Here is a 13,748-nt window from a genome sequence, read left to right on the forward strand (position 1 = left end):
TGTTAACCAATGTCATAAAACAATATGTGTACTACTGTTTCATGAGAAACTATTTGTTCTGTAAGCCTTCACCTGAAGTACAATTTAAAAAAAAAATAAAAAAGGAATGGGGAGTGTGCAGCATGCCCCATTCCTCCTTCCTGACTGAATGCAGATAAAAATGGCTGGAGCTCAAGAAGTTCTCTTGAACCATGAGGCTCTGTGGTAGGTGATGATCCTGACTGCTTAGCTTCAGAAGCTCAAAGGAGGGGTCTGCGTTAGAGATGAGAATTTGAGAGATGTTAAGTTATAGTTGGTTTTTGAAAATTTGGCAGTCATTTTATGGTCTAGGGAGAAAATGTAGGATGAGAGAAGAAGACAGCCTAAGGTCAATCCTTGAGAACAACCAACATTTATAGACCATGAGCTAGCAAGTGAGCCTGGGGTGGCAGGTTTAACAGCTCCTGCCCTACTACCCATATCCAAAACCCACGACTGCTGAGTTGATTCCAACTCAAGCCCCTATAAGACAGAGTGGAACTGCCCCATAGAGTTTCCAAGGCTGTAATCTTTATGGAAGCAGACTGCCACATCTTTCTCCTGCAGAGTGGCTGGTGTGTTCGAACTACCAACCTTTCAGTCAGCAGCCTAGAACTTAACCACTGTGCCACCAGGGCTCCTTTGCCCTCCTATAGGAGCTCCAATATCCCCTTCTGGAGCCCCCTTCTCTGCAACTATTGAGAATCTCAGGGGCTTACTCAGTCTCAAAGGGCTAAGCCCTGAGTCTAAGCACCCAGGTAAGAGAGGAGTCTGATAGTCCAAAGCTGTCCACAAATCTCTTAGCCAAAAGTCACTGTTGTAAATTGTACAGCACATCCCTCTCCCTGAAGATCTCAGACTATCTGTGCAGAATGATTCACACCCTCCATGAAATTCAGAACAATGGCTGTCCAGTTGCCTTGCCTTTGAGTAAGTGTTTCTCAGAAGGACCTTTTGCCCAGCAAAGGCAGCCAGCTGTCCTCCATTTCACAAAGAAAGAAAGAAGAAACTACCCTGCTACACCTTAACAGGGAGTCTGTCGGTGATATAAACAGTTGACATGCTTGGCTGCTAACCAAAAGGCTGGAGGTTCAAGTCCACTCAGGTGCCTTGGAAGAAAGGGCTAGTGATCTACTTCCAAAAAATCAAATACTGAAAATCCTAGGAAGCACGGTTCTACTCTGCCGCCTGAATATCTTCTTTGGCAAAGTGCCTGTTCATATCCTTTGCCCATTTTTTAATTGTGTTATTTGTCTTTTTGTTGTGGAGTTTTTGTGGTATCTTGTAGATTTTAGAGATTAGATGTTGATCAGATTTGTTGTAGCCAAAAACTTTTTTCCCAGTCTGTAGGCTGTCTTTTTACTCTTTTGGTGAGGTCTTTTGATGAGCATAATTGTTTGATTTTTAGGAGCTCCCAGTTATCTAGTTTCTCTTCTGGTGTTTGTGCATTGTTACTTATGGTTTGTATTCTCTTTATGCCATGTATTAGGGCTCCTAGCATTGTCCCTATTTTTTCTCCCATAATCTTTATCGTTTTTGATTTTATATTTAGGTCTTTGATCAATTTTGAGTCAGTTTTTGTGCATGGTGTGAGGTATGGGTCTTGTTTCATTTTTTTGCAGATGGATATCCAGTTATGCCAGCACCAGTTGTTAAAGAGACTGTCTTTTCCCCAATTAACGGACTTTGGGCCTTTGTCAAATATCAGCTGCTCATAGGTGGATGAATTTATGTCTGGATTCTCAATTCTGTTCCATTGGTCTATGTATCTGTTGTTGTACCAGTACCAGGCTGTTTTAACTACTGTGGCGGTATAATAGGTTCTAAAATCAGGCAGTGTAAGCCCTCCCACTTTGTTCTTCTTCTTTAGTAATGGTTTACTTATCCAGAGCCTCTTCCCTTTCCATATGAAGTTGGTGATTTGTTTCTCCATCTCATTAAAAAGTGCCATTGGAATTTGGATCAGGATTGCATTCTATCTGCAGATCCCTTTGGGTAGAATTGACATTTTCACAATGTTGAGTCTTCCTATCAATGAGCAAGGTGTGTTTTTCCACTTCTGCAGATCTCTTTTGGTTTCTTACAGTAGTGTCTTGTTGTTTTGACTGTATAAGTCTTTTACGTCTCTGGTTAGATTTATTCCTAAGTATTTTATCTTCTTGGGGGGCTATTGTAAATGGTATTGATTTGGTGATTTCCTCTTCAAAGTTCTCTTTGTTGGTGTAAAGGAATCCAACTGATTTTTGAATGTTTATGTTGTATCCTGATACTTTGCTGAAATCTTCTAACAGTTCCAGTAGTTTTCTTGTGGATTCTTTGGGGTTTTCTGTGTATAAGATCATATCATCTGCAAATAGAGATACTTTGACTTCTTCCCTACCAATTTGGATGCGCTTTATTTCTTTTTCTAGCCTAATTGCTCTGGCTAGGACCTCCAGCACAATGTTGAATAAGAGTGGTGATAAAGGGCATCCTTGTCTGGTTCCCTTTCTCAAGGGGAATGCTTTCAAACTCTCTCCGTTTAGGATGATGTTGGCTGTTGGCTTTGTATAAATGCCCTTAATTATGTTGAGGAATTTCCCTTCTATTCCTATTTTGCTGAGAGTTTTTTATCATGAATTGGTGTTGGACTTTTTCAAATGCCTTTTCTGCATCGATTGATAAGATCATGTGGTTCTTGTCTTTAGTTTTGTTAATGTAATGGGTTACATTCACTGTGTTTGTAATGTTGAACCATCCCTGCATAATAAATCCCACTTGATCATGATGAATTATTTTTTTGAAATGTTGCTGAATTCTATTGGCTAGAATTTTGTTGAGAATGTTTGCGTCTATGTTTATGAGGGATATTGGCCTATAATTTTCTTTTTTTTGTGGTGTCTTTACCTAGTTTTGGTATCAGGGTTCTGCTGGATTCATAAAGTGAGTTTGGGAGTATTCTATCCTTTTCTATGCTCTGAAATACCTTTAGTAGTAGTGGTGTTAACTCTTCTCTGAAAGTTTGCTAGAATTCTCCAGTGAAGCCATCCGGGCCAGGGCTTTTTTTTTGTTGGGAGTTTTTAAATTACCTTTTCTATCTCTTCTTTTGTTATAGGCTTCATTTTCTCTAGGTTTTCAAATTTGTTAGCATACAATTTTTCATAGTATTCTGCTATGATTCTTTTAATTTCAGGTGGGTCTGTTGTGATATCACCCATCACATTTCTTATGCGGGCTATTTGGGAAACAGGGTTCTACTCTGACACATGGAATTGCCGTGAGTTGCAGTCATCTCCACAGCAACTGGGTCACACCTGAAGGGAGTGAGCAGATGGGCAGGAGGAAAGTCAGGAAAGTGTAACGACACAGATGCCAAGCTGCTGAGAGAGGAAATATGATGAGGCAGGAAAGTGTCCCCAGGACTTTCTGGGCTGTCCTCGCCACGCACATGTGAGGAGTGTGGCAAGGTGAGGAAACAGAGTCAGGGTCTGTCTTTGGGGGCTATGTGGGGTGGTGTGAAAAACCAAGTCTCTGAAGTCAGACTGGAGCCTGGTTTGAACCTCTCCTCCAGCAGTTACCGCCTCACTGAAATGAGTAATACAGACATTGCAAGCATTCAGGAAGTTGTCATTTCATTTCTTTCCTCGTTCTTCACTAAGGGTACCCAAGGGCGGTTCACTTTCTCTGAGCCTTGGTGATTGCACCCGAAATGCCCAGCTCCATACGTGCCTCATGTCTCTAGCAGGTTAGCTCAGGAAAGTTCTCAGGGCTGTGGCAGAGCTCAAGCAAGAAAGAGCTACAAACTTAGAAGTGCTTTTCAAGCCTTTGTTTGCCTCCCCTTTGCTAACATGCCATTGGCCAAAACAAGTCACATGACTAAGCCTACCTATAGCCAGAGTGGGAGGATGTTGTGAAGTCACCATGGCAAAGGGCAGGGATCCAGAGAGGAATGAAGAATTGAGGCCATTTGTTTTCAGTCCACCATAGGAAGCAACACAGGGCCAGGTACAGAGTTGCCGTCAACTCGTGGTGACACCACGTGTGTCAGAGTAGAACTGTCCTCCATAGAATTTCCAGTGACTGGTTTTTTGGAAGTAGATCTTCCGAGCTGCCCGTGGGTGGACTCAAAACTCCATCCTTTGGCTTAGCAGCAGAGCTCATTAACTGTTGTACCACCCAGGGATTCTACATAGCTAAAAACTCAATAAAATATTTGAACTCCTATGAGTCCCCTTCACCAATTCCTAAAACATGTGAGAGTGACAATTTTGGGACTCTGAACTATAGTGCTAAGGAGAGGAGTAGCTCAGTTAGCCAGGGAAGAAGAATATCAGTTAAGATTAGTTTTAGCTGCCAGCGACAGAAAACCCCAAATAACAGTGGCTTAAATGAGGTAGATGCCTGTTTTTCTCTCATGTAAACAAAGTCCAGAAGAAAGCAGCTCAGTGGTATGGCAGCTCCACAATCATTAGGGACACATGCCCTTTCTGCACAGTTGCTCAGCTTCCTTATGGTCTAAGATGGCTGTTCAAGCTTCACTTATCACATCTATATTCAAGCCAACAGGAAGAAGGAAGTTCTGAGAAAAGGCAAATCCTGTCCCTTTAAGGACAATTCCCAGAGGTTGGACACACAACTTCTGACCATATACTTTTGCAAATACTGTATACATTCTTTCCTTCTTAATGATAGCATATTTTGACATATAGCTGCTCAGCTGAAGACTGTATTTCCCAGCCTCCTATGCAACTAGATGTGGTCATGTGATTAAGTTCTGGCCAATGGAAATGATATTTACAGCTATTAGATTGTGCCCTGACCGCGCAACGCGAAAGCACTCGGCTGCTAACCCAAAGGTTGCCCTTTTGAACCTACCCAGAGGCTCTGTGGGAGAAAGACCTGGTGATCTGCTCCTGTAAAGATTACAGCCTAAGGAACCCTATGGAGCGGTTTTACTCTGTCACATGGGGTTGCTATGAGTTGAAACAGACTCAACGGCACCTAACAACAATAACAACAGATTATAGCCTTAAAGGAAAGAAGCATGACCTCCCTTTCTCCTTTCCCTTTCTCACTGGCTGGAGTGTTGATGTAATGGCAGGAGCTGGAGTAGCCATCCTATACGATGAGATGAAGATCTTATATTGAGAATGGTAGAGCAACAAGACAGAAAGACCATAGAATACTATGCAGGCCTTTACATGAGCAATAAGTACATATCTCCATTTCTGAGGCCACAATTATTTTGGCTCTCTCTGTTTTAGTAGCCAAATCAATATTCCATCTAATACACAATCTGTTAGTCAGCACTTATCACAAGGCCATGCCGCCTCAAGGAAGCCTGGGAAATGTGGTCTTTATTCTAGGCTTCCATGTGTCTAGCTAATGAGTTGGGGTATATTACTGAGGAAGAGCAGATGGTGAGGGACAACAACCAGTCCTAGTCACTGAGAGAATAGTAGCAACAGTCACAGCATTTATCTACTGGGGGCCAGGCTCTGAGATGGCCACTTTGCCTCCATGTCCCCATTGAATCCTCACAACCATCCTGAGGGCAGGTAGAAGAATCCCAATTTCAGAAGCAGGAAGACTGAGGCCCTAGAGCTTAAGTGACCCAACCAAGGTCACACAATTGGAATTCAGACAAAGGTCTGTCTAGGCTCCATCTCCAAAACCAGCAGTTCTCAAAGCGTGCTTCCTGGACCAGCAGCCTCAGCATGAGAGCTCGTCAGAAATGCAAATAAACCTAGAAATCAGATGCTCTGGGGGCGAGGCCAGAAATCTGTGTTTAAAGAAGCCCTTCCCGGGATATGGGTCTATACTCAAGTTTGAAAGCCACTACTCCAGGTAGCACAGTGGTTAAGAGCCCGGCTGCTAACCAAAAGGTTGGCAGTTCGAATCCATCAGCTGCAATTTGGAAACCCTATGGGGCAGTTCTACTCCATCCTATAGGGTTGCTCGGAATTGACTTGATGGCAGCAGAGTCTAGGTCAAAAGGAGTCCTGGTGGTGCAGTGGTTAAGTGCTCAGCTGCTAACCAAAAGGTCAGCTATTCAAACCCACCAGCTGCAGAGGGAAAAAGATGTGGCAGTCTGCTTCAAAGATTATAGCCTTGGAAACCCTATGGGCCAGTTCTGCCCTGTCCTATAGGGTCACTATAGGTCGAAATTGACTCAAAGGCAATGAGTTTTGTTACTCCAAGTTAGGACACTCCCTCCTTTCCCCAGACAAACCCAATCATGCACGATGATTTAACCCTGATTCAAACTGCACTTCACCTGGCAGCCCCACCCCCGGAATTAAGCTTAACTTGTGCTGAAGAGCCTCGTCAGGCTTAGAGAGGTGGCTCTGCCCTGCAAGAGGATACCCTCCCTCTCCCAGGAGACTCCTAAAGGGAGTGGCGGAGATGGGTGCAGCTGTGGACTCAGCCCCTGAGTGTAGTTCTAGGGTGGAAAGGGAGGGTCACACAGGCCCTGGAATCAAGCCTTGTAGACATCTGACATTTCCTGTTGAATGCATGGAATCACACGTTCTCATTCTCTCTCTCTCCCTACCCTCCTATTTTTAGGGTTCTATTGTTTGGGGGTGTGGCTTTAGGGGTGATGGGAGTCTATGAAACAAGACTCGGTGGGAGGGGAGCTTGGTCATTTCTGGTTCCCTCCATGGACAGGGGCTGATGATGATAATGACTAACATGTCTCTAGCGTTTACTCTGAGCCAGACCTGTTCTAAACTCTTTGCATGTATTAATTTATTTAATCCTCACAATCCTGTTAGGGAGAGGTACTATTATCCCCATTTTAGAGATGGAGGGACGGAGGCTCAGAGAGGTTAACCCACTTGCCCACTGTCACACAGCCAGTAAATAGCAGAGCTGAGCTTTGAGCCCAGTGGGGCTCTCGTGTCCATCCTCTTAGCCACTGAACTATTCAGCCTCCAAGTAATAGTAAGTACTTCTATGGGGCTTTAATATTCCAGGCAGTGTTCTAAGTGCTATACATATAGAAAATGGGATGCTTTTACCATCACAACAAATTAGCTATGACCAGCAGAGCCTCGGTGTTAGAAGATTGAATATTTGTGGTTTGGGTGATTTGTGACTGTGTGTGTCTCCATGTGTGTGTGTCTCTGTGTGTGTGTGTATAGGTGTTTCTCTCTGTGTGTGTCTGTTGTATAGGTGTCTGTGTGTCTGTGTGTCTCTCTCTGTGTCTCTATGTGTGTGTGTCTTTGTGTCTCTGTGTGTGTGTCTGTTTTGTGTCTGTGTGTGTGTCTATGTGTCTCTGTGTGTGTGTGTCTCTGTCCGTGTATGTCTTTGTGTGTGTCTGTTTTGTGTCTGTGTGTCTCCGTGTGTGTGTGTCTATGTGTCTCTGTGTGTGTGTGTCTCTGTCCGTGTATGTCTTTGTGTGTGTCTGTTTTGTGTCTGTGTGTCTCCGTGTGTGTGTGTCTATGTGTCTCTGTGTGTGTGTGTCTCTGTCCGTGTATGTCTTTGTGTGTGTCTGTTTTGTGTCTGTGTGTCTCCGTGTGTGTGTGTCTATGTGTCTCTCTGTGTGTGTGTCTCTGTCCGTGTACGTCTTTGTGTGTGTCTGTTTTGTGTCTATGTGTCTCTGTTGTGTGTCTGTGTGTGTGTACATGTCTGCATGCATGTCTCACTGGGAGAAGTAGGAAAGGCAAGGCCAGAGGTTTTTGCCTCTCCCCATAGTGTCATGTTCTAAAATGAACCTGCAAGTCGCACTTGTGGTTCCTGGGGAAAAAATAAAACAATCCCTACGTCCAGTCAAAACAACAATATTTGTGCAGCTCTGGTCATAACCGCTGGAGCCTTTCCTCCCTCCCGGCTTGCTGACAGTGCCTTCCCCTCGCTTGTGCTCACTCTCGGGGCTTCTGCAAGCCTTCTTTGCACGAAGCTCGTGTTCTGAGCTCACAGCGGCCTCCTGGCTGGTTCAGGGCTCGTCTCTGTCCTCTGGGAAGCCTTTTCGATGGCTCCCGCCCTCACTCTGGGTAGGACTCAGCACTTGAGAACTCAGACACCACCATGTATCTCTCTCTTCCTTTGACCTCATGATCTCAGACTCCGCGGTTCTCCTACCCCTGGGAGTTCACTTTCTATGTTTCTTTTTAATCTTCCCCGAAGTTCAATTCTTCCCTTCCCTCCCCTTCTTTACCTTGTCCTTCCCTATCTTTCCCTTCCCTTCCTCCCTTCCCCTTCCCTTCCATTTCTTTTCCTTTCCCTTCTCCCCGCCACCCCTTTCCCTTCCTTTCCTTTCTTTAGTATTTATTTCTACTCCTGCTCATGCCCATTTCTCTGCCTTAGCACCTGAGGTTCTTCCACCTGGTCTACCTCCCTCTATTTATCTGTTGACCAGGGACCAGCTCAGGTCTTCATACCTCGATCCAGTCTTTCTTGGTGCCTTCAGGCCTGAGGGCATTACCCCCTTCTCCTCAGACTGCCCATGACTCTCCAGCATCTAGTCAGCCCCAGTGTTGTCACTAGGGTTGGTGTCACCCAATGGGGTAACTCATGGTGTCACCTCCCATGCTAATTACCACACTATTATAGCTAAAACACCAGAAAATTTGACAAAATCAGCGACTATAAAAACACCAGCAACAACAAAAACAACAGTGCGTGCTTGTAGCGCATGCGGATAAAACCATGGGATTCGAATTGGGTAACAATGACAGCCCTCACAGGAGCACTTTAGAAGGTTCAAAAAGTAAATTAGCATAGAGTTTTAGCCTTGTAGGTATACTGATACACGTAAGCTGGGCTTACAAAAAAATAATGTTTGTTGTTGTTATAACTAACTACAGGAATATTTTTATTAAAAATAATAAATTTCTGCTGAAACACTGCACAAAAATTTTATAGGCAGTCATTTTGGTGTCACTCCCTCTGACAGCGTCACCCGGTGTGGTCTGCACCCCCTGCGTCCCCCTAGTGACACAACTGGTCAGCCCCACTAGCTCAAGCTTTTGAATCATTCTCCACTTATTTGTATTCAGTTTTATTCAAAGATTTGTTGTGCACCTACCATGTCCAAGGCCTGCCTCCTCCCCTGCCTGGAAAACTCCTACTCATCCTTCAAAGCTCACCCAGACATTATCTCCTTCTGCTTCAACTCCACTTTCCTCCAGCTGGGCAGGTGTCCCCTCTGCTCCCATGCCTCCTATCCCTCATAATAATGGTTTACACAAACACAGTAGATGCTGACAGTGCCCTGCCTGCTCTGCACTCACCATTCCCATCTACTCTGCAGGCTTCCAGGCCATAAGTTAACACCAGGGAAGTTAACACCTCCCTACCCTACGGAAAAATTAAAACCAGTTGCCAGTGAGTCGATTCCAACTCATGGCGACCCTGTGTGTGGGTGGTGCAACTGGTTAAGGGCTCAACTACTAACTGAAAGGTTGGTGGTTCAAACCCACCCATAGGTACCTCAGAAGAAAGGCCTGGCAATCTGCTTCCAAACGTTCACAGCCTTGAAAACCCCGTGGAGCACAGTTCTATTCTGCAAAACCTGGAGTTACCACGAGACTACCAGAGGGAGCAGCTGTCAATCAGTAAGAGATGTAAACTGGGGATTAAATTCCTCAGTCTCCTTGTCCCCCAGGTGGAACAACTCTGAAGCATGCTCTACACGGTCTCCCAGAGGGCTCCAGGGGATTGAGCCTCCGTTGCCCACAGTGGCCACCTGCTCATTAACATTCCCTCTATCAGTTTCCTTTTCTTCCGTGTTTTACTTCCTTACTAGAGCTTCTGGGAGTCACTTCCCAAATAAACAACTTGTAGTTGATTAGACCAATCTGGGATCCTGTTCCAGGGTCTGCTTCTGGGGAACTCAAAGAAGACAATCATGCAGCACTTACTCTGTGCCAAGTACTTTCTAAGTTCTTGATATGCATGAACTCATTTAATCCACACAGCCACCTTCCTTGTGAGGCAGATACCATTATTATTTCCATTTTGCACATGGGAAAACTGAGGCACAAGGTTAAGTTGGGTGGACAGCTCTGCTGGTTTTCCTAGGACTAAGAGAGATCTTTGGATGTAGGACTTCCAGTTTCAAAAGTGAGACAGTCCCGGGAAACCTGGGATGAAATTGGTCACTCTAAGGTGAAGTAACTTGCCCAAGGTCACATGGTGAGTGGGCGGATAGACTGGCGCTGAACCCAGGCAGGCTGGCTCCAGGGACCACGCTCTGAACTGCCAGCTCAGCACGCACTATATTGTTCTATGGGCTTTTTCTACGAACCTGCTTTCCTACTAGATTGCGGGGATCTTGTTTTCTACATTTCTGGGTCACCTGGTTTGGCACCTAAGAGATGCTTGTTTGTTATTGAGCTGGAGAGTTAGAGGGGGACATTTGCCCCCAGGTGCAAGTCCAACGGGGTGCCAGAGGAGCCTGGCTGGCGAATCACCCCCCCCCCAATCGACGGGGAGTGGGGGTGCGTAAAAGTAAAGATTGCCCCTGGGCACTCCTTACCCTCGCTTCGCCACTGGGTAGATGTTGGAGATAGTAGGAAAAAAAAAAATGAGTAAGCCACAGTCCCTGTCCTCAGGGAGCACCTAGTCAGATGGGGGAAACATTGTTTATGATGTCATGGAGCTCTCCGTCTGATGAAGGAGTTCCATGTTGGAACTTTCCTCCTTGACTTCTCTGCAAAGCCTAGAACGTGGTTTAGAGAGTCTTTTTTTTTTTTCTATAAAGCTACTGTCCCCAATCAGATAGGGCAGGCAGGGTGAGGGGGTCTGCCTGGCAACCAGGTCGAGGTCTCCACCCTCACCATTGTCCAGAGCAATAGCTGGAGCTGCTCCTGGGCCAAGGTGGCTGGTTGATTCCTCCATGGCTTTTTTTCAGCTCATTGGGTCTCTGCCCCCCAGCCGGCCGGCATTTTCGCTCAGGGAGGAGGTGGGAGATTGAAGAACTGGGTGCTTGCAGGGAGCAGATGGCACTTTCCAAGGGTGAATTGAGGAGAATGTAATGAAGGGACTATTCATAGAATGTGGGAGGGCTAAGGGATAATGCAGCACAAGGCGACTAGCAACAGTAGAAGTCATTACCACTCCTAGGCCTGAAGGGGCAAGAGAGGGCGCCATTTCTGCAACACAGCCAGAACGCTACCACGGGGAAGGGGCTGCCACAAAGACACCTGCGCCCTTAGGCAAGGAATAAATTTACTGCAGAACCAGGGTCTGCAGGGCAGGGTGGGATAAATACCCTGACTTCTCTCTCCTCCTGCCCTCTCATCTCCTTTCCATGTCTCCCATTGGCCTAATCAAACTGGAAGGCAAAGATCAAGGGAGTCTGGGTAACACAGTCCATGGAGGTCAATCCCCTTCCCACCACCCCACCACCACCCCTGTCTTAGTTTGCTAGTGCTGCTGTAAGAGAAATACCACAAGTGGGTGGCTTTAACAAACAGAAATTTATTTTCTCACAGTTCAGAAGACTAGAAGTCTGAATTCAGGGCACCAGCTCTAGGGGAAGGCTCTCTCTGTCCGCTGTGGGGGAAAATCCTTGTCTCAGCTTCTTCTTGGGCTTCCTTGAAGATCTCCACGTGGCATCTATCTTTCTCTCATTTGTGCTTGCTTGCTTCTGTGCCCAATCTGCTCTTTTTATGTCTCAAAAGTGGTTGGGTTTAGGACATACCCTACACTGATATGGCCTCATCAACATAACAAAGAAAACCCCAGTCCCACATGGGTATAGTGGGCAAGATTTACAACACATATTTTCGGGGGACACAATTCAATCCATAACACCCCCTGGGGTTCAGGGATTCAGAGAAAGTCAGAGAGTGGACAAGAGGACGGAACCAAGGGAGAATAATGACCAGCATCAACGCCCCTACCCAGACCCCAGCCCCCCTGGCCAGCCTAGCTGGTGGGAGCTGCCCCCTCCTTGACACAGCTACCAACCTTTTGATTTTACAGTCTGTCTCCTTAACTCAAGGAGCCCTGGTGTCACGACAGCTAAGAGCTTGGCTGCAAACTGAAACGTCAGCTGTTCGAACCCACCAATAAGCAGCTCCTCGAGAGAAAAGACCTGGCTATCTGCTCCCGTAGAGATTGTTGTTGTTAGGTGCCATCAAGTCAATTCCAACTCACAGCGACCCTATGTACAACAGAACGAAACCCTGCCCAGTCCTGTGCCATCCTCACAATCGTCGCTACGTTTGAGCCCATTGTTGCAGCCACTGTGCCAATCCATCTTGCTGAAGGTCTTTTTTCTTTTCTGCTGACCCTCCATTTTACCAAGCATGATGTCCTTCTCCACGGACTGGTCCCTCCTCATGATGTGTCCAGCGCCCATGGAAGCAGTAGTCAAAAAATCAAATGACGCATTGCATTGGACAAATCTGCTGCAAAAGATCTCTTTAAAGTGTTAAAAAGCAAAGATGTCACTTTAAGAACTAAGGTGTCAATTGTCTCATATGCATATGAAAGCTGGACAATGAATAAGGAAGCCCAAAGAATAACTGATGCCTTTGAATTACGGTGTTAGTGAAGAATATTGAGTATACCATGGACTTCCGGAAGAACGAACAAATCTGTCTTAGAAGAAGCACAGCCAGAAAGCTCATTAGAAGCGAGGAAGGTGAGACCAGTTACTGGTTTTGCTTTCACACTTCTGGTGAATGTTCTGGTGGGTGTGGGGGAGCAGCCCTGCCTCCACAAGAGCTGTAACTGGGGTGGGAGTCATCCGGCTCTGACTGTCTTTCCTGCCTCCTGGCCTTGGGCTGCTGTGGGGTCCCTGAGGGATTAGGAGAGATTTTGTGATTGGAGTGTGGGTGGGGGCTGAGAATGCTGGGCAAGGACCCTAAGGATGGTCTTCGAGGGCCTGGGAAAGGGGGATTGTGTCCCTGACCCCAAGGAACAATTTTGGCTGTAGATAAGTCTGGCCGGCAAAGGACAAAGGAGGGGCAGAAGAGTCAGGATCCAGCACTGCGTATTGGGGGTGTGTAGGGCATGGAATGGTCAGTGGGGCAGGAGGTCCCGGGTCCAGCACTGTATTAGAGTAAGCGGGGAGGGAGTCAGTGGGGCCTGCTTTGGGTAATGGATAGTGATCTCTGGGCTTGGAGCCCAGGGGTGGGGATCGGGTGAGGTAAGGGCCGAGGGGAACTGGGATGGCGAAGACTCAGCTGCTATCCCACACTGAGGAGTCCTCCTGCTTCCAGAGTCAGGTCCTTCTCTGGCCCAGGCTCCTAAAATGACACCCCTCCCCCAGCCAGACTTTCCGATTGGAGGGAGCGTGAGGAAAGGGATTGAGGGCCTGGGGAACTCAATGCAGATCACTTTTGTTTCTCCAGATCCTGTGTGTGTGTGTGTGTGTGTGTGTGTGTTGTGTGTGTCAGAAAGAGAGAGAGAGATACCTCCTTGGATCCAAATGCTGGAGATAGCCCCAGGAGTACTGAGGTGGGTGGGGTCTGAAACTGCACTCTCAGAGATGTTTAATCAGAAAAACCCAGACAGAGGCGGAGGGAGCAGGAGTGGTGAGGTTCCATGCCATTGAAGCCAGCCCCCTCTTTTATAGGTGAGAAGGGGCACAGAAAGGGGAGTGATTGGTCAAGATCACACAGGACTTAAAGGAAGAGTCTCCCTGTTGCCCAGCCCAGGAAGACGGCAGCCTGGGTGACTACCGTGGGTCTTAACATCACTTAAAAATCTCATTTTCACCATCTTAAGACAGCATTAAAAACAATAATTCCTTTCTCACAGAGTTGATGGGAGAAGCAAATGACTTCGTACAA

This window comes from Trichechus manatus, unplaced genomic scaffold, assembly GCF_000243295.1.
Source record: "Trichechus manatus latirostris isolate Lorelei unplaced genomic scaffold, TriManLat1.0 scaffold00065, whole genome shotgun sequence".
Taxonomy (NCBI): domain Eukaryota; kingdom Metazoa; phylum Chordata; class Mammalia; order Sirenia; family Trichechidae; genus Trichechus; species Trichechus manatus.